General features: G+C 42.4%; 1 protein-coding gene across 1 annotated transcript in view; it reads right to left on the minus strand.

Moving 5' to 3' along the window:
- The window catches only part of LOC139535842 (G-protein coupled receptor 22-like), a 31283-nt gene that overhangs the window by 11330 nt on the left and 799 nt on the right, over window positions 1-19154 (minus strand). The window lies entirely within an intron of this gene.

The following is a 19154-nucleotide window of genomic DNA, read 5'->3' on the forward strand; positions in this document are numbered from 1 at the left end:
AAGTGTTTACTTTGCAAGCTTACGAGCAATTGGGCATCAATCAACAATTGCTAGCATAGACCTACTAGCATTTCATCATTCCATCCCAGTACTGTTTATTGCAACACTTGTTTAATGTTTGATAAGATACATTTTAATTTAGCCTACTATTTCTTACCCTCTGAGTGGGCGCGATGTTTAATGTGCACTTCGATGTTTGCAAGACTCATGAGGTAGAAGTTCTGTTTATTAAATTGTATGTATGGTTTCCTTTGTTCATATTTTCAGGGCTATGTTAGAGTTCTGTGTGTTTGTGTCCTATGTCTCAGTCATTCTGGTTGTACAGTGGCTTGTGAAAGTATTCACCCCCTTGGCATTTTTCCTATTTTGTTGCCTTACAACCTGGAATTAAAATAGATTTTTGGGGGGTTTGTATCATTTGATTTACACAACATGCCTACTACTTTGAAGATACAAAATATTTTTTATTGCGAAATAAACAAGAAATAACACAAAAAAGCAGAAAACTTGAGCATGCATAACTATTCACTCCCCAAAGTCAATACTTTGTAGAGCCACCTTTTGCACGACTCTTGGGGTATGTCTCTATAAGCTTGGCACATCTAGCCACTAGGATTTTTAGCCATTCTTCAAGGCAAAACTGCTCCAGCTCCTTCAAGTTGGATGGGTTCCGATGGTGTACAGCAATCCTTAAGTCATACCACAGATTCTCAATTGGATTGAGGTCTGGGCTTTGACTAGGCCATTCCAAGACATTAAAATGTTTCCCCTTAAACCACTCGAGTGTTGCTTTAGCAGTATGCGTAGGGTCATTGTCCTGCTGGAAGGTGAACCTCCATCCTTGTCTCCATTCTCTGGAAGACTGAAACAGGCTTCCCTCAAGAATTTCCCTCTATTTAGCGGCATCCATCATTGCTTCAATTCTGACCAGTTTCCCAGTCCCTGCCAATGAAAAACATCCCCACAGCATGATGCTGCCACCACCATGCTTCACTGTGGAGATGGTGTTCTCGGGGTGACGAGAGGTGTTGGGTTTGTGCCACACATAGCGTTTTCCTTGATGGCCAAAAAATGACATTTTAGTCTCATCTGACCAGAGTACCTTCTTCAATATGTTTGGGGAGTCTCCCACATGCCTTCGGCGAACACCAAATGTGTTTGCTTAAAAGCAATGGCTTTTTTCTGGCCACTCTCCCGTAAAGCCCAGCTCTGTGGAGTGTCTGGGTTAAAGTGGTCCTGTGGACAGATACTCCAATCTCCGCTGTGGAGCTTTGCAGCTCCTTCAGGGTTATCTTTGGTCTCTTTGATGCCTCTCTGATTAATGCCCTCCTTGCCTGGTCCGTGAGTATTGGTGGGCAGCCCTCTCTTGGCAGGTTTGTTCTTGTGCCATATTCTTTCCATTTTTTAATAATGGATTTAATGCTACTCAGTGGGATGTTCAAAGTTTCGGATATTTTTTTATAACCCAACCCTGATCTGTATTTCTCCACAAATTTGTCCCTGACCTGTTTGGAGAGCTCCTTGGTCTTCATGGTGCCACTTGCTTGGTGGTGCCCCTTGCTTAGTGGTGTTGCAGACTCTGGGACCATCAGAACAGGTGTATATATACTGAGATCATGTGACACTTAGATTGCACACAGGTGGAATTTACTCAACTAATTATGTGACCTATGAAGATAATTGGTTGCACCAGATCTTATTTAGGAGCTTCATAGCAAAGGAGGTGGATACATATGCACGCACCACTTTTCCACACGTATTGTTTTTTGAATTTTTTGAAACAAGTATTTTTTTTTTTTTCACTTCACCAATTTGGACTGTTTTGTGTATGTCCATCACATGAAATCCAAATAAAAATCTATTTAAATTACAGATTGTAATGCAACAAAATAGGAAAAACGCCAAGGGGGGTGAATTCTTTTGCAAGTCACTGTATGTAATAGGAGGGTACACCCCAGTGCTCATAGAAATAAGCTACGTAGCCTGCGCGCCACACTTTGGAGTCAGTACGTTGAATAAGAGAAATGTATTGCCTAAATATTATTAAGTCTGATTAAGACGTACAGTGGGGAGAACAAGTATTTGATACACTGCCGATTTTGCAGGTTTTCCTACTTACAAAGCATGTAGAGGTCTGTAATTTTTATCACAGGTACACTTCAACTGTGAGAGACGGAATCTAAAACAAAAATCCAGAAAATCACATTGTATGATTTTTAAGTAATTAATTTGCATTTTATTGCATGACATAAGTATTTGATACATCAGAAAAGCAGAACTTAATATTTGGTACAGAAACCTTTGTTTGCAATTACAGAGATCATACGTTTCCTGTAGTTCTTGACCAGGTTTGCACACACTGCAGCAGGGATTTTGGCCCACTCCTCCATACAGACCTTCTCCAGATCCTTCAGGTTTCGGGGCTGTCGCTGGGCAATACGGACTTTCAGCTCCCTCCAAAGATTTTCTATTGGGTTCAGGTCTGGAGACTGGCTAGGCCACTCCAGGACCTTGAGATGCTTCTTACGGAGCCACTCCTTAGTTGCCCTGGCTGTGTGTTTCGGGTCGTTGTCATGCTGGAAGACCCAGCCACGACCTATCTTCAATGCTCTTACTGAGGGAAGGAGGTTGTTGGCCAAGATCTCGCGATGCATGGCCCCATCCATCCTCCCCTCAATACGGTGCAGTCATCCTGTCCCCTTTGCAGAAAAGCATCCCCAAAGAATGATGTTTCCACCTCCAAGCTTCACGGTTAGGATGGTGTTCTTGGGGTTGTACTAATCCTTCTTCTTCCTCCAAACACGGCGAGTGGAGTTTAGACCAAAAAGCTCTATTTTTGTCTCATCAGACCACATGACCTTCTCCAATTCCTCCTCTGGATCATCCAGATGGTCATTGGCAAACTTCAGACGGGCCTGGACATGCGCTGGCTTGAGCAGGGGGACCTTGCGTGCGCTGCAGGATTTTAATCCATGACGGCGTAGTGTGTTACTAATGGTTTTCTTTGAGACTGTGGTCCCAGCTCTCTTCAGGTCATTAACCAGGTCCTGCCGTGTAGTTCTGGGCTGATCCCTCACCTTCCTCATGATCATTGATGCCCCACGAGGTGAGATCTTGCATGGAGCCCCAGACCGAGGGTGATTGACCGTCATCTTGAACTTCTTCCATTTTCTAATAATTGCGCCAACAGTTGTTGCCTTCTCACCAAGCTGCTTACCTATTGTCCTGTAGCCCATCCCAGCCTTGTGCAGGTCTACAATTTTATCCCTGATGTCCTTACACAGCTCTCTGGTCTTGGCCATTGTGGAGAGGTTGGAGTCTGTTTGATTGAGTGGGTGGACAGGTGTCTTTTATACAGGTAACGAGTTCAAACAGGTGCAGTTAATACAGGTAATGAGTGGAGAACAGGAGGGCTTCTTAAAGAAAAACTAACAGGTCTGTGAGAGCCGGAATTCTTACTGGTTGGTAGGTGATCAAATACTTATGTCATGCAATAAAATGCGAATTAATTACTTAAAAATCATACAATGTGATTTTCTGGATTTTTGTTTTAAATTCCGTCTCTCACAGTTGAAGTGTACCTATGATAAAAATTACAGACCTCTACATGCTTTGTAAGTAGGAAAACCTGCAAAATCGGCAGTGTATCAAATACTTGTTCTCCCCACTGTATATACCAATGTAACAATGGTTGTGAAAATTGCCTTTTACATTGTAGAACCAGTTTATTGTTTAATTGCCAATTGGGTAATTGTATGGTCCTGGGAGGGGCCAAGTACTTTTATTTTGGCTAATACATTATGATTATGTATTTGTAAAATATAGACTTTATAGCAGTCATAAGGGCATGACATCAGCAGAAGGCGAGGCAGGTTGAAGTGCTCATTTATTTACAGGTCTTGGTGATCCAATTTTGAATGCACCATATATAACATAATACACAAGTACATTTACCAAATATACACAGGCAATACGTGTTGTCAATTGACTCAAATTATGTAAATTAGCCTATCAGAAGCTTCTAAAGCCATGACATAATTTTCTGGAATTTTCCAAGCTGTATAAAGGCACAGTCAACTTAGTGTATGTAAACTTCTGACCCAGTGGAATTGTGATAAAGTGAATTATAAGTGAAATAATCTTTCTGTAAACAATTGTTGGAAAAATGACTTGTGTCATGCACAAAGTAGATGTCCTTACCGACTTGCCAAAACTATAGTTTGTTAACAAGGAATTTGTGGAGTGGTTGAAAAACGAGTTTTAATGACTCCAACCTAAGTGTATGTAAACTTCTGACTTCAACTGTATATATATGTATTTTTTACTTGACTTGACAAAAACTTGACTTGACTTGTTCTTAGAATGCATCACTTGGACTTGACTGGAGACTCGACCTGTCCTGCTTGTGACTCGACTTGAGACTTGGACCTTGTGACTTGAGACTTGGACCGTGTGACTTGAGACTTGTTTGAGACTCGAAAAAAAGTGTTATTTGGTCCCACCTCTGGTGGTGTCATCTGTAAACTTGGGTAGTTTGACTGATGCATTGTTGGAGGTGCAGTCATTAGTGTAGTCTGAGTAGAGTAGAGGTGAGAGCAAGCATCCTTGCGGCGCTCTGTGCTGAGGGATAAAGAGTTCGAAAGGTGATTTCCCAGCTTCAGGTGTTGCGTCCTGTTGGTCAGGAAGTCAGTGATCCACTGACAGGTGGAGCTGGACACGTTCAGCTGGGAGAGTTTGTCTTTTAGCAATTCTGGGCTGATGGTATTGAATGCAGAGCTAAAGTCCACAAACATTATCTTTGCATATGTCTTTGGGTTATCGAGGTGTTTGAGGATGTCTTGTAGGCCCATGTTGACAGCGTCGTCCACAGAACTGTTAGCTCTGTAGGCAAACTGCAGTGGGTCGAGGGAGGCGTCAGTGATGGTTTTGAGATTGGACAGTACCAGGCACGCAAAGGTTTTCATGATGACTGACTGAGGTGAGCACTACAGGTCTGTAGTCGTTCAGACAGGACACTTCGTTTTTTGGGGACTGGAACAACGATATAGGATTTGAAACAGGCAGGAACAGTGCATTGCTCTAGTGATTGGTTGAATATATAATTGAAAACAGGGGACAGCTGGTCAGCGCAGTGCTTAAAGCTGCAATATGTAACTTTTTGGGCAACCTGACCAAATTCACATAGAAATATGAGTTATAGATCTGTCAATCTTCATTGAAAGCACGTCTAAGAAGTGGAAGATCTGTTCTATGTGAGCTATTTCTATGTCTGCTGTTCTTAAGTTTTGTAATTGGGCTGCTGAGTGGCGCAGCGGTCTAAAGCACTGCTTCTCAGTGCTTGAGGCGTCACTACAGACACCGTGGTTTGATTACAGGCTGTGATTGGGAGTCCCATAGGGCAGCGCACAATTGGCCCAGCGTCGTCCGGGTTTGGCCGGTGTAGGCCGTCATTGTAAATAAGAATTTGTTCTTAACGAACTTGCCTAGTTAAAAAAAGTAATTTCTTTTAAAGTTGGTTTTGTACACCAGCTTCAAACAGCTGAAAATACAATATTTTTGGTTATTGAAAATATATTTCACAGCGATTTAGATAAACTGAAGTTGGGCGAACTATTAGCATTTTAGCAACAGGAAATGGCAGAGCGTTGTTGTTCTTGAATATGTTCCAGTCCGTGAACACAACAAGAATGATAGATTGGTGTTGTTCCTATGTGACCCTATATTGATATGGACAACATGATGGACATCAAAGCAGTGACTCGCTCCTGCAGATTCATGCTCTACAACATCCGTAGAGTACGACCCTACCTCACAAAAGAAGCGTCGCAGGTCTTAATCCAGGCACTCGTCATCTCTTATCTGGACTACTGCAACTCTCTGTTGGCTTGTGCCATCAAACCCCGGCAACTTATCCAGAATTCTGCAGCTCACCTGGTGTTCAACCTTCCCAAGTTCTCCCAAGTTCTCCCAAGCCCCCCCACTCATACGCGCACTCCACTGGCTTCCAGTTGAAGCTCGCATCCACTATAAGACCATGGTACTTGCCTACGGAGCAGCAAGAGGAACTGCCCCTCCCTATCTATGTTCAAACCCTGCATCCCAACCGAGCACTCAAAGCACTCCCTCCCCTCCAAAAAAACGCTTTCGTAATCGAACACTCGTACTTGACTCTTTTCCCGCTTTCTAGCTCTGACTTTGCTGATAGCTACTTTATTGAGGAAAAATGTACTTACTATGACTGTGATATGTGGTTGTCCCACCTAGCTATTTTAAGACTATTGCACTAACTGTAAGAGTGTCTGCTAAATGACAAAAATGTAATAATGTAAAAATGTAAGGAGAGGTAAACTCAAGTTATTCCTTTTGACAAGAGGCGAGAGGATGAAGAGAGTACCAAGAGGCAGAGCCAGAGAGAGAGAGAGAGCTAGATGGTGTTGAGAAATGGCAGGGAGAAAATGGACGTAAACGAGGTAGACAGAATGATAAGAGAAAATAGTAAGGTCTCTACATGCGATCAGTAACCAAGAGGAAAAACCTGTAACTGCAGTGCCAAGCTGTTCATCTTCAGATAACTGCTGTGATCAACAACTTGTGTTTGCTACTTCCAGTAGTACTATTTGTAGTTACCATGCCGATCTAGCTCATTTGAGGTGAAACATCAACTCTCCAGCCGACCAGGGGCCAGAGACCTTTTTTCCAGACAGGGAAACAAGTTGCCTCAGAAGAAACACTGAAGTGAGACAATGCCTATCTGTCACTGTCCACCTGTTCTAAACAGGGATTGAAACCGGTTCAGAGAACAGAACAGAAAACTGCAAAATAAATTTTTTAATGGAACAGAATCAGAACCGGGAACGAAAATAAGCTATACTATTCCAGAACAGAACCGTTATTTTAAAAGCATGGGAAGCGGTTAATAATGTTAATTTACTTAACAGGCATTTTTTTCAGTCCCACAAAAAACGCAACAAAGCGCCTATGCAAAGCCCTCAATCAGTGTCTGCCTGCCAGCTGAAAATCTTTGCCAGTGTGTGTGTGTGTGTAGGCTACCTGCCCCTCCCCCTCTGAAGCAAGTCTACTGTAGCCTACTGACGTTACAAGCGTGATTCAGAAATTAGATCCATTTTTTTATTAGAGAAGACTGGATTAACCTTTTCACTAGTTGCAAAGAAAAAGCCATATCTCAGACTGGCCAATAAAAAGAAAAGATTAAGATGGGCAAAAGAACACAGACACTGGACAGAAGAACTCTGCCTAGAAGGCCAGCATCCCAGAGTCGCCTCTTCACTGTTGACGTTGAGACTGGTGTTTTGTGTGTACTATTTAATGAAGCTGCCAGTTGAGGACTAATGAAGCGTCTGTTTCTCAAACTAGACACTCTTCATGTACTTGCCCTCTTGCTCAGTTGCGCACCGGGGCCTCCCACTCCTCTTTCTATTCTGGTTAGAGCCAGTTTGCGCTGTTCTGTGAAGGGAGTAGTACACAGCATTGTACGAGATCTTCAGTTTCTTGGCAATTTCTCGCATGGAATAGCCGAGTTTCAGAAGAAAGGTCTTTGTTTCTGGCCATTTTGAGTCTGTAATCGAATCCACAAATGTTGATGCTCCAGATACTCAACTAGTCCAAAGAAGGACAGTTTTATTACCTCTTTAATCAGAACAACAGTTTTCAGCTGTGCTAACATAATTGCAACAGGGTTTTCCAATGATCAATTAGCCATTAAATTCCATTAAAATCAGCTGTTTCCAGCTACAATTGTAATTTACAACATTAACAACATCTACACTGTATTTCTGATCAATTTGATGTTATTTTAATGAACAAAAAAATGTGCTTTTCTTTCAAAAACAAGGACATTTCTAAGTGACCCCAAACTTTTGAGTGTATGTAGCCTGAGAAACAAGGTTCATGAAATTGACAACTTACTAACATCAGAAAACATTCATATTCTGACCATCTCTGAAACACACAGAAATAATTCCTTTGATGATGCAGTAGTAGCTATACATGGTTATAGCATATACAGAAAAGATAGGAATGCAAATGGAGGAGGTGTATATGCTATATATGTCCAGAGTAATATTCCTGTTAGACTGAGAGACGATCTCATGTCAGATGATGTGGAAGTAATATAGCTACAGGTTCATCTGTCTTACCTAAAGCCTATTCTCATAGGAAGTTGCTATAGACCACCGAGTGCTAAAAGTGTCACACCCTGATCTGTTTCACATGTCTTTGTGATTGTCTCCACCCCCCTCCAGGTGTCACCCATCTTCCCCATTATCTCCAGTGTATTTATTCCTGTGATCTCTGTTTGTCTGTTGCCAGTTCGTCTTGTCTTGTCAAGCGTACCAGCGTGTTTTTCCGAGCTCCTGGTTTTTCCTAGTCTCCGTTTTTCTAGTCCTCCCGGTTCTGACCTCTTGCCTGCCCTGACACTAAGTCCGCCTGCCTGACCACTCAGCCTGCCCTGACCTCGAGCCTGCCTGCCGCCTTGTACCGTTTGGACTCTGACCTGGTTTATGAACTTTTGCCTGTCCTCGACCTGCCTCTTGCCTGCCCCTTGTTGTTTAATACATTTCAGAGACTCGAACCATCTGCCTCCTGTGTCTGCATCTGGGTCTCGCCCTGTGCCGTTATAAAAAGTGATAATTTGGACTATACAATAAAATACTAATGCACTCGCCTGTGTGTGTTATTTGGCCAGCCAAGTATGCAGTAAACAGTGAACAATATTGCTGGAAGCAAGGTGACACACAACAGACACAAAGCCCAGCAGGCATGTGATTGACAGGCCAGACAGAGATGGATGGGATAGGGGAAGAGATGAAGACAACCAGCCTCATGTTCTATTTAACAACAACCCAAATAGAGGAGAAATGAGGGGAAAATGCCAGTCCCTGAGGTCATTAAAGTTTGATGGCAGATCCAGCACATCTCCCCAACCAGGAGCATAAACTCCTAACAAAAAACAAGCAATCAATCAACTGATTTGGCCAAAGTCAAAGGAACCAATAAGATCCCAGTTGCCTACAAGAGGCCCCTCATTACCCATTCAAAAGCTTAATTTGGACTCAGGGGGTGACATCAGAGCCTTGTGTGTTCCTCTGTGCCCTCTTCATTAGTTTGACTCTGTTCAGATCGATGTACAAACTTTGTACCAGTCACACATCATTCTCCTCAGAAAGATAGCAAGTTCTACCATCTCACCTAGCAGGCAACCAATAGACCTTGCTTATGGCTATCGAGCTCATGACGTTCAATTTGATCGAACTACTAGACTCAACCAGCAGATAGAATCATTGTTTTAGAACTTATAATAGAATTAAGTGCACACTGTCTTGTTGGCAGATTTAACAAATAAACACAAAAAACAGTATTTATTGGTCCGAAGTAGAGGTGTGCCACTCTAACCAGAGCGAGAACTCTGCTCCATCTACTACAGTTATGGGGCTCTGTTGCTATGGCATAGGTGAGAGTTGACTGACAGCTAGTCAAGCTCCTATAGTTCCACTGTCACAGGAGGCAAATCTATAAACAGATCCGGCTGTCAATGTGACAGGTTCTCATTAAGACACACACACACACAGCAATGGCCTTGGGAGACAAAATGGTGTGACATCTGCAAAAGGACAGAGACCACCACTAAATCGAGAGTGAAAATATAGTGATAAAGTGTATTGATAGATGGGTACTGACAGAGAGAGGGAGTAAGGGGGAGGGACAGAGAAAGAGAGAGGGGGGTTGGAGGAAGAGAGAGAGTGATCGCGAGAGAGAAAGAGAATAAGAGGGCTAGAGAAAGAGAGAGAGATGGGAAGAGAGTGAAGAGACTGCTGACTCATGGCTGTCTTAGGTGTTTCTAATGTCCGCAGTGAGACAATCGATCAAAGGCTTAATTTTCCCACTCAATTCATCCCACAGTGCTAACCGCTAGCAGCCACCAGCTGGGCCAGCAGCCTCCCTGGCAGCCAACCAACACCTAGCAGAAACAGCAGCCTGTCCAAGCCCAACACAGAGCATGCTATTGCCAGCTCAATGCAAAGAAGCCAAATGAGAAAAGAAATGTAGCTGCCCGGTTCACTCTATTTTCTCTGGACAGTCATCAATAGTAAATAGAAATATTCTCACTACGGCTATTTTGTTTAGCGCTACTGGGATATGCTATTTAAAAATCTGACAGTAAAATAATAGAATACGCTCCACCTGTCATTTTCACTTCTGCTCAGTTCGCTTAATGCACACCCCCACCACCTAACCATACACTGATATACACACTCATATGTACACACACTGCCTACTGCGTCCCACCTCAGGGATGGCTATGTCACACACGAGCACACACACACACACACACACGAGCACACACACACACACACACACACGCCATATTGTGCCACCAATACACACAGCCTATCCCACCATCCACTGCTTCAAACCCTCACACAGGAACGTATCCTCTATCCCACATCACCACCACCAAACCACACAAACCCACTCCCATTTGAAGATTGGTAAGCATCTGTGGTAACTTACATCTTGTGTGTTTAAAAGACTGCTGGATCCCATCCACCTGTTTGAAAGTGAGAGTGAGACAGAAAGAGATAAAAAGAGAGGGGGGATGTAGGGAAGGAGTGATGAATGGGATGGAGGTATAGAGGTGCAGATGGATGTTGAGTCGTGTAATCGTTTGAGGGGAATGTTTGAGCCCTATTCACTCCCTCTATCCAGCTCTGATTTGACCACTCCCAAACCCTCCTCCTCTTCTCTCCTCTTTTCCATCCAACATGCCTCCAACTTCTCTTGCTCGTTTTCTCTCTCCATATTTTCAGGATCTCCTCATAATGTAAATGTTGAGACCTTTAAAGCTCTTTCTGTATCAGCTATAATACCAATTAAAAACAGATTTCCAATGGAAATCTCTGTAATCTCTGTAATTACAACTCTACTCATTTCTATCACCAACATGTTGTATTTCCTTATAAATACCAATATTTGCTCTTTAAACGAGCCTTTGGTTCCCACTCTCTCTCTCTGCCTTACTCACACAAACGGACACAGTTGGCCTAACACCTTCACAAAACAGCCCACAACTCACCCACCCAGTAACACATCCACATGCCTGAGGTGAACCCAAATCCTGTCCAAAATGGCCCTGGTACAGTAAGGAACCCCTAAGGATAGCTATAGATGAAGAGGACCTTGATCTCCAGGTAACCCTTGGGTCCTGGGGCAGTGTCATCATTATCATGTGTCGGCTTATCAGATTGTTGTCAATGGAAGTTGCTTTAGCATCCGTTATAAAACCTTCTCACATCACATAACTATCCCCAGCCCGAGAGACCAAGTCTGTCATTTAGCCATTACAAGTACCAGCCCATCAATAAGGCCAATCAAGACCGCAATGCAGTCAAGCCTCTTTAAAAAAGAGAATGAATCCAAATCAGGCGCCACTGAGTCACTGTATAATCAAGCTATGACGGAGAGGGTTTAAGCATAGCAGGCTGCATGAAGAGAAATTATGATGCTGGTAGGTTGTGTATTCTAGCACAATGTGATATGTAGTGCTGTTGAACAATAACTTAGTGGATTATAATTACATTCATTAGGATACATTTTTTTCCCATAATTACTCCCACATTACTTGAGGGGTTTTAAGTGCTAAGCGGTGCTAAGCAACGGTGGCGTCAGTTTGTGACGACCTTTCTGTCATGAGACGTGAATGTTCAGTCTGGGGCACAAATGGCCATTTTAGGTGAAAAAACATGACAATCTCATAAATTGTGAGAACCAGCTTCACAGAAATTGCACTGTTTTCCAAGAAAAGCATTCAAATCCTGTGTATTTTTCTGACCTGGCCTGGGTTTCAAATACTTAAAAAATGTATTCAAATACTTTGAGCTTTGCTTGAGTCTACCTGGCGTGCCAGATGTGCGGGTTTGCAATTTTAGTAGGCTACTTTTCTGTTGGTTTATTAAACCAGACAAGCTCAAACAAGTATTTGAATCAAATTCACAAGTATTTGAAACCCAGGTGTGGTATTTTCCCCTTTGTCATTCCATGTCCCCCCCCACATGAAAACTAAAGTTTTAGCAGACAGTTTGCCACTTTTAGGAAGTGTTTATGTATGAATTTGTCCCAGATAAGCAGGTTGCTGGTGTTGGGACGGAGGTGTAGTTTTGTTTTTGTTTCTCTCCCCTCCAGCTCTGCATCATCTATTTTGTCTTCTCCCACTGTTCAGTGCTCCCCCCTAGTTAACTGTAATCCAATCAAGCCTGTGTTTGTGTCAGGGCATGCCATGGATCAATTTCACCATACGCCAGAGTCCCATTGTAACATTACAGTTCAACATCTGCCTGAACAAGCCAAGGGAGAGAGGGGGAGAGGGAGAGAAAAACAGGAACAGGAATATGGGTAGATCAAGAGAGGTTACATTTTTAGAGCAAAGGGAGAGAAAGAGAAAAGAACAGAGGATAGACAATAGCAGAAAGGAGAGACAGAGAGAGAGACAGAGAGAGAGAGAGAGACAGAGAGACAGAGAGACAGAGAGAGAGAGAGAGAGAGAGAGAGAGAGAGAGAGAGAGAGAGAGAGAGAGACAGACAGACAGACAGACAGACAGACAGACAGACAGACAGACAGACAGACAGACAGACAGACAGACAGACAGACAGACAGACAGACAGACAGACAGACAGACAGACAGAGATATGAGAGGCCTAAGTAGGGTTAAAGTGATGAAGTTAAATCTCTCCAGAAGGCAATTAGAGCTCAATGAATCCCATCTATCTCTTGCAGACAGGGCATCATTTGGGCAGGCGGGGAGGGCCACTACTGTCATGTCCCTCACTCCCTCCGCTAGGCTATCACACTGCAGTGACAGACCTCAACAACGGAAGGAGAGGGAAACCAGCACCATACTGTCCTGCACGTGACCTTGCCATACTACACATGCACACACGCATTCCTGGCACACACACACTCTCACACCCATGAACGGATGCACACGGGCACACATAGCACAGACACACACCCACGTGCACACGTTCACACACATATGTTAACACACACAGCAAGCACACACACACACTCACACACGTATGCACTCACACAGACACATGAACGGATAAAAAAGCACACACATTTGTGTTTTATCTCCCCACTTTCACAGCGATCTCCCCCTCCTTGATGGGGTATCTCTCCTTAGTGTCTCCCTCCACCTCACTGGCGATTTATCTTTCCATCTATCCATTTTGTCTGCTTTTCATGTGTCCCTCCATCCCACCCCCTCTCATTACTTTTATCCTATCTAGCTTTGGATCACACACATCTCTCTCACTTTCTCAATGTATTTCTTGTGCGGTGGAGAAATCTCTTCTCGTCACTCATTATCTTGGATCAGTGAATTAATTGCAATGTGCTTCTAATTTTACATAGCCACCTCACTGCTTTACCCATGGGAAAAGTCTGCACCGTAGAACTGTGTAAAACTGAACCCTCTTCATATTCATTTGTATTCATCCAACCCTGTTCAAACCTTCTGAGTCAGAGAGAGAAAAGATTAGAGATGGTTTTGGAGGTGCATGGAGCCCTGTGGTTCGAGGATGACTTTAAATATCCGGCCATTAAGAATAAGCCGAGGCTGCGGATCCGTACGTAACCGCCCCACCCCCCTGGATCTTTTTTCCCTAGAGCTGAAGGTCCGATTCAAGTTCTGCGCATGTGTTATTTAACACACTATTTTGTTTTTACGTATCTGCTGCTCAACTTACCCTTCACTTTTCTCTCTTTATTCACCTTCTTCTGAACCCTCAACCAATTTGATCAACATGATGATGTAGCCTATGTCTCTGCCTTATATTACTAAGGGTAATTTAGGACATAGGCTGCAACTTTCTCTGTCTGTTGTAACTAAGGATACTGCAGCAGCACAAGCAGGGCGCAGTCTACACATTGCATTGGGGAAAAACAATCTGCTTTTTAACCACACACATACATTTGCGATGATGTAATCTTTATAGTTATGCTGCCATATTGTATCCTGAAAAAGAACACTACTACTTTGACTGCTTTTCTGCTCCCTACCATGCCAATGTTGCAATGACGATGAAAAAATGTCATTAAATCATTATTTAGACTGCGTGTCTGTGTCTTGCTTGTGTTTGATATGCTGCCTAAATAGCTGCATGTACTCCCTTCTGAAAAAATAACATGAAATTGCTAATTAGACTGCCTGTTTGTGTCGTGCTTATGTTTGCAATAGCCTAGCCTACTGTTCCAACAGACAAATACGTTTGTTAAACAACATATCGATCATGTGCAACATGTCGAAGTTTGTAGACTACAACAGGAAAAGACGTCCGATCATTGAAGCGGCAGCAGAGTGAGCTATGCAGCTATGCAAAAAAAATAATCTACGTGCTGTAGAGACCTCTCGGACCTTTAGTTGGCAGGAAGAAAGGTCCAGGAAAAGTTGGGATCTGCAACCACTCTGTTAAGAATAATTGTCTCCAGCAGTCTTAGGAAAAAAGGAATAGCTGGAACCAGTGAGTCTGTGTACTGTAGGCCCTCAGATTCACAACACAAAAGCCCATCAGATATACCAACACAGATAAAAACATACTGTATGAACACATTCAAAACCACAAATGACTTAACCGTAGACAACTGCCTTAAACAACAACCTTTCTTAGCCTTTCTTATTTCTGATGTCCCTAGACTTCCAAGCAAATTGTGACTCTCATGATGTTGTGAAATCTTAGGATAGTGAGTGTATTAGCCTCTACATCAGAACATTCAGTGCATTACAGAACAACTGTAGGAGGGAGCAAATATTTTACTCATTGTACAGAAATCAAATATGACAGCTTCGCTCAATTACTGCAGCAGCTAGCTGTAGAGTGACACATTTGTAGAAATATATTCCCCCACCACATCCACCATCAAATCCTCCATAAATACACACACGTGCACCACATCATGCACAGAAAGATAAACACCAAACAAACACTCTAGTGTGCAAAATTGTAAATTGTATGCACACACACGTTCTCTCTCTCGCTCGCACTCTCTCTCACACGCACACACACAGGGCTGGCTCCAGGCATAAGCGTCATAAGCGTTTTTAAAATGTATTTTTAGAAAGTCAGCGGGGGTCTCAACTTAATTTTGAGAGTTAGAATAGTAGAAGACACAAGGTGCAAGTTCGAAATTTGGTTGTGCATCAGTAGTTCTCTTGTTTTGTCAGTAACTGACAGTCACTCAATTAGCCATGTCAGCTAACAATTTTTACATTGGTAAGTTAGTCTAGCTAGTTATCTAAACTTTTAGTAATCATGGCTGAATACCAACCGGACATACAGGGCACGTGCCCAGGGGCCCTGACCTCCAGGGGGCCCCCATTGATTTTGCTAGTCACTCCCACTCAGATATCATTCCATGACATAAGTCATGGCAAAATGTGTAGAACAGCAGGAAATTACCTTTAAAACTGCAAAACATTATCTCTGCCCCATGGCAAAATGTGTAGAACTGCATAAAACCTGCAACATATTCTCTATGCCTGCCCCATGGCTAAATGTGTAGAATTGCAGAAAATTAACATTAAAACTCACGTTTTCTCTCTGCCATCAAGAGGGGGGGCCACAAAAAATGTGAGTGGAATGGGAATTGTTTTTTTGAGACAATCCCTTTGGGTTTCACAACAGGGACTCCCCAAGCAGCAATATGAATGAGGGGGAAAGCAGCTCCTACAACACACAACTGATTGCATACAAATACACAGGCAATGTAAAATACTGTGTGACTCTACACAGCCTCTTTGATAACAGTAGGCTTATCGGTTATAGAGATACTTTAATCTAGTGATCCATAGGCTAGTTCTGAAACAAAACACTCAGATGCTATAGAAGTTTATATAGTAGCTTAGGCCTATATAAACACATACATACAGTGCAAGTCCAAAGTTTGGACGCGCCTACTCCTTCAAGAGTTTTTCTTTATTTTGACTATTTTCTACATTGCAGCTTAATAGTGAAGACATCAAAACTATGAAATAACACATATGGAATCATGTAGTAACCAAAAAAGTATTAAACAAATCAAAATATATTTTAGATTTTAAAAGTATGCACCCTTTGCCTTGAGGACAGCTTTGCACACTCCCAGCATTCTCTCAACCAGCTTCACCTGGAATGCTTTTCCAACAGTCTTGAAATAATTCCCACATATGCTGAGCACTTGTTGACTGCTTTTCCTTCACTCTGCGGCCCAACTTATCCCAAACCATCTCAATTGGGTTGAGGTCGGGTGATTGTGGAAGCCCGGTCATCTGATGCAGCACTCCATCACCCTCCTTGGTAAAATAGCCCTTACACAGCCTGGAGGTTTGTTAGGTCATTTTTCTGTTGAAAAACAAATGATAGTCCCACTAAGCGCAAACCAGATGGGATGGCATATCGTTGCAAAATGCTGTGGTAGCCATGCTGGTTAAGTGTGCCTTGAATTCTAAATAAATCACAGACAGTGTCACCAGCAAAGCACCCCCACACCATCACACCTCCTCCTCCTCCATGCTTCACAGTGGGAACCACACATGCTGAGATCATCCGTTCACCTACTCTGCGTCTCACAAAGACATGGCAGTTGGAACCAAAAATCTCATATTTGGACTCACCAGATCAAAGTACATATTTCCACGGTCCAGTCCATTGCTCGTGTTTCTTGGCCCAAGCAAGTCTCTTCTTCTTATTGGTGTATTTAATAGCGGTTTCTTTGCAGCAATTCGACCATGAAGGCATGATTCACGCAGTCCCCTCTGAACAGTTGATGTTGAGATATGTCTGTTACTTGAACTCTGTGAAGCATTTATTTGGGCTGCAATCTGAGGTGCAGTGAATGAACTTATCCTCTGCAGCAGAGGTAACTCTGGGTCTTCCTTTCCTGTGGAGGTCCTCATGAGAGCCAGTTTCATCATAGCACTTGATGGTTTTTGCGACTGCACTTGAAGAAACTTTCAAAGTTCTTGACATTTTCCGGATTGACTGACCTTCATGTCTTAATTGGGGTAGGGGGCAGTATTTTCCGGATGAAAAGCATGCCCAGAGTAAACAGCCTGCTACAAAGCCATAAAATCTAGAATATGCATATTATTAGTAGATTTGGATAGAAAACACTCTGAAGTTTCTAAAACTGTTTGAATGATGTCTGTGAGTATAACAGAACTCATATGGCAGGCAAAAACCTGAGAAAAAATCCAACCAGGAAGTGGGAAATCTGAGGTTGGTTGACTTTCAACTCAGCTTCTATTGAAGATACAGTGGGATATTGGTAATGTTCCTAATGCTTCCTAAGACTTCCTAAGGCTTCCACTAGATGTCAACAGTCTTTAGAACCTTGTCTGATGCTTCTACTGTGAAGTGGGGGCGAATGAGAGGGGAATGAGTCAGAGGTCTGCCAGCAGCCACGAGCTGACCATGCGCGTTCACATGAGAGTTCGCTCCCGTTCCATTTGCTTTTCTGAAGACAAAGGAATTCTCCGGTTGGAACATTATTGAAGAATTATGTTAAAAGATTCTAAAGATTGATTCAATACTTAGTTTGTCATGTTTTTACGGACTGTAATATAACTTTTTAAACTTTTCGTCCGTACTTTCCTCTGGACTTGCCCGCGCGTCGTGAGTTTGGAAAGTGTACTGAACGCTAGAACAACAAGTAGGAATTTGGACATAATCAAACAAAACAAACATTTATTGTTGAACTGGGATTCCTGGGAGTGCATTCTGATGAAGATCATCAAAGGTAAGTGAATGTTTATAATGTTATTTCTGACATGTTGACTGCACAATATGGCGGATATATTTGTGTCTTGATTGGGCTCTGAGCGCTGACTCAGATTATTGCATGGTTTGCTTTTTCCATAAAGCTTTTTTGAAATCTGACACAGCGGTTGCATTAAGGAGAAGTGCATCTAAAATTCCATGCATAACAGTTGTATCTTTTAGCAATGTTTATTATGAGTATTCCTGTAAATTGGTGTGGCTCTCTGCAAAATCAAAGGATGTTTTGAAACTTCTGAACGTAACACGCCAATGTAAACTCAGATTTTTGGATATAAATATGAACTTTACCGAACAAAACATACATGTATTGTGTAACATGAAGTCCTATGAGTGTCATCTGATGAAGATCATCAAAGGTTAGTGATTAATTTTCTCTCTATTTCTGCTTTTTGTGACTGCTCTCTTTGGCTGGAAAAATGGCTGTGTTATTCTGTGAATAGGCACTCACCTAACATAATCGTTTGGTTTGCTTTCGTCGTAAAGCCTTTTTGAAATCGGACACTGAGGCTGGATTTACAACAAGTGTATCTTTAAAATGGTGTAAAATACATGTATGTTTGAGGAATTTTAATTATGGGATTTCTGTTGTTTTGAATTTGGCACCCTGCAGTTTCACTGGCTGTTGAAGAGGTGGGACGCTACCGTCTCACGTACCCTAGAGAGGTTAAAGTAATGATGGACTGTCATTTCTCTTTGCTTATTTGAGCTGTTCTTGCCATAATATGAACTTTGTCTTTTACCAAATAGGGCTATCTTCTGTATAACACCCTTAACTTGTCACAACACAACTGATTGGCTCAAACGCATTAAGGAAAGAAATTCCACAAATTAACTTTGAACAAGGCACACCTGTTAATTGAAATGCATTACAGGTGACTACCTCATGAAGCTGGTTGAGAGAATGCCAAGAGTGTGCAAAGCTGTCATCATGCAAAGGGTGGCTACTTTGAAGAATTTCAAATATAAAATATATTTTGATTTGTTTAACACTTTTTGTTTTCCACATGATTCCATGTGTTATGTGTTATGTATTCACTATTATTCAAGAATGTAGAAAAAAAGGAAAAATAAAGAACCCCCCCCTAAAAAAAAATTATGAGTAGGTGTGTCTAAACTTTTGACTAGGGCTGTATAGCAGGCAGCCTATAGGGAAGGGATATAATATGGAAGTGTGATTGTCTGATAGTACTCTATACATTTAGGTCATAAATGGATGTCGACTGCATGAAAACAAAGCTGTTTTACTACAGTAGTGCAACTGACTACCTAAAGGACTGCCCGCTACTAGTCCATCTTGTCTATGCTGTAACATGGCTCTTCTC

The sequence above is a fragment of the Salvelinus alpinus genome, chromosome 12 (genome assembly GCF_045679555.1).
Source record: "Salvelinus alpinus chromosome 12, SLU_Salpinus.1, whole genome shotgun sequence".
Classification (NCBI taxonomy): domain Eukaryota; kingdom Metazoa; phylum Chordata; class Actinopteri; order Salmoniformes; family Salmonidae; genus Salvelinus; species Salvelinus alpinus.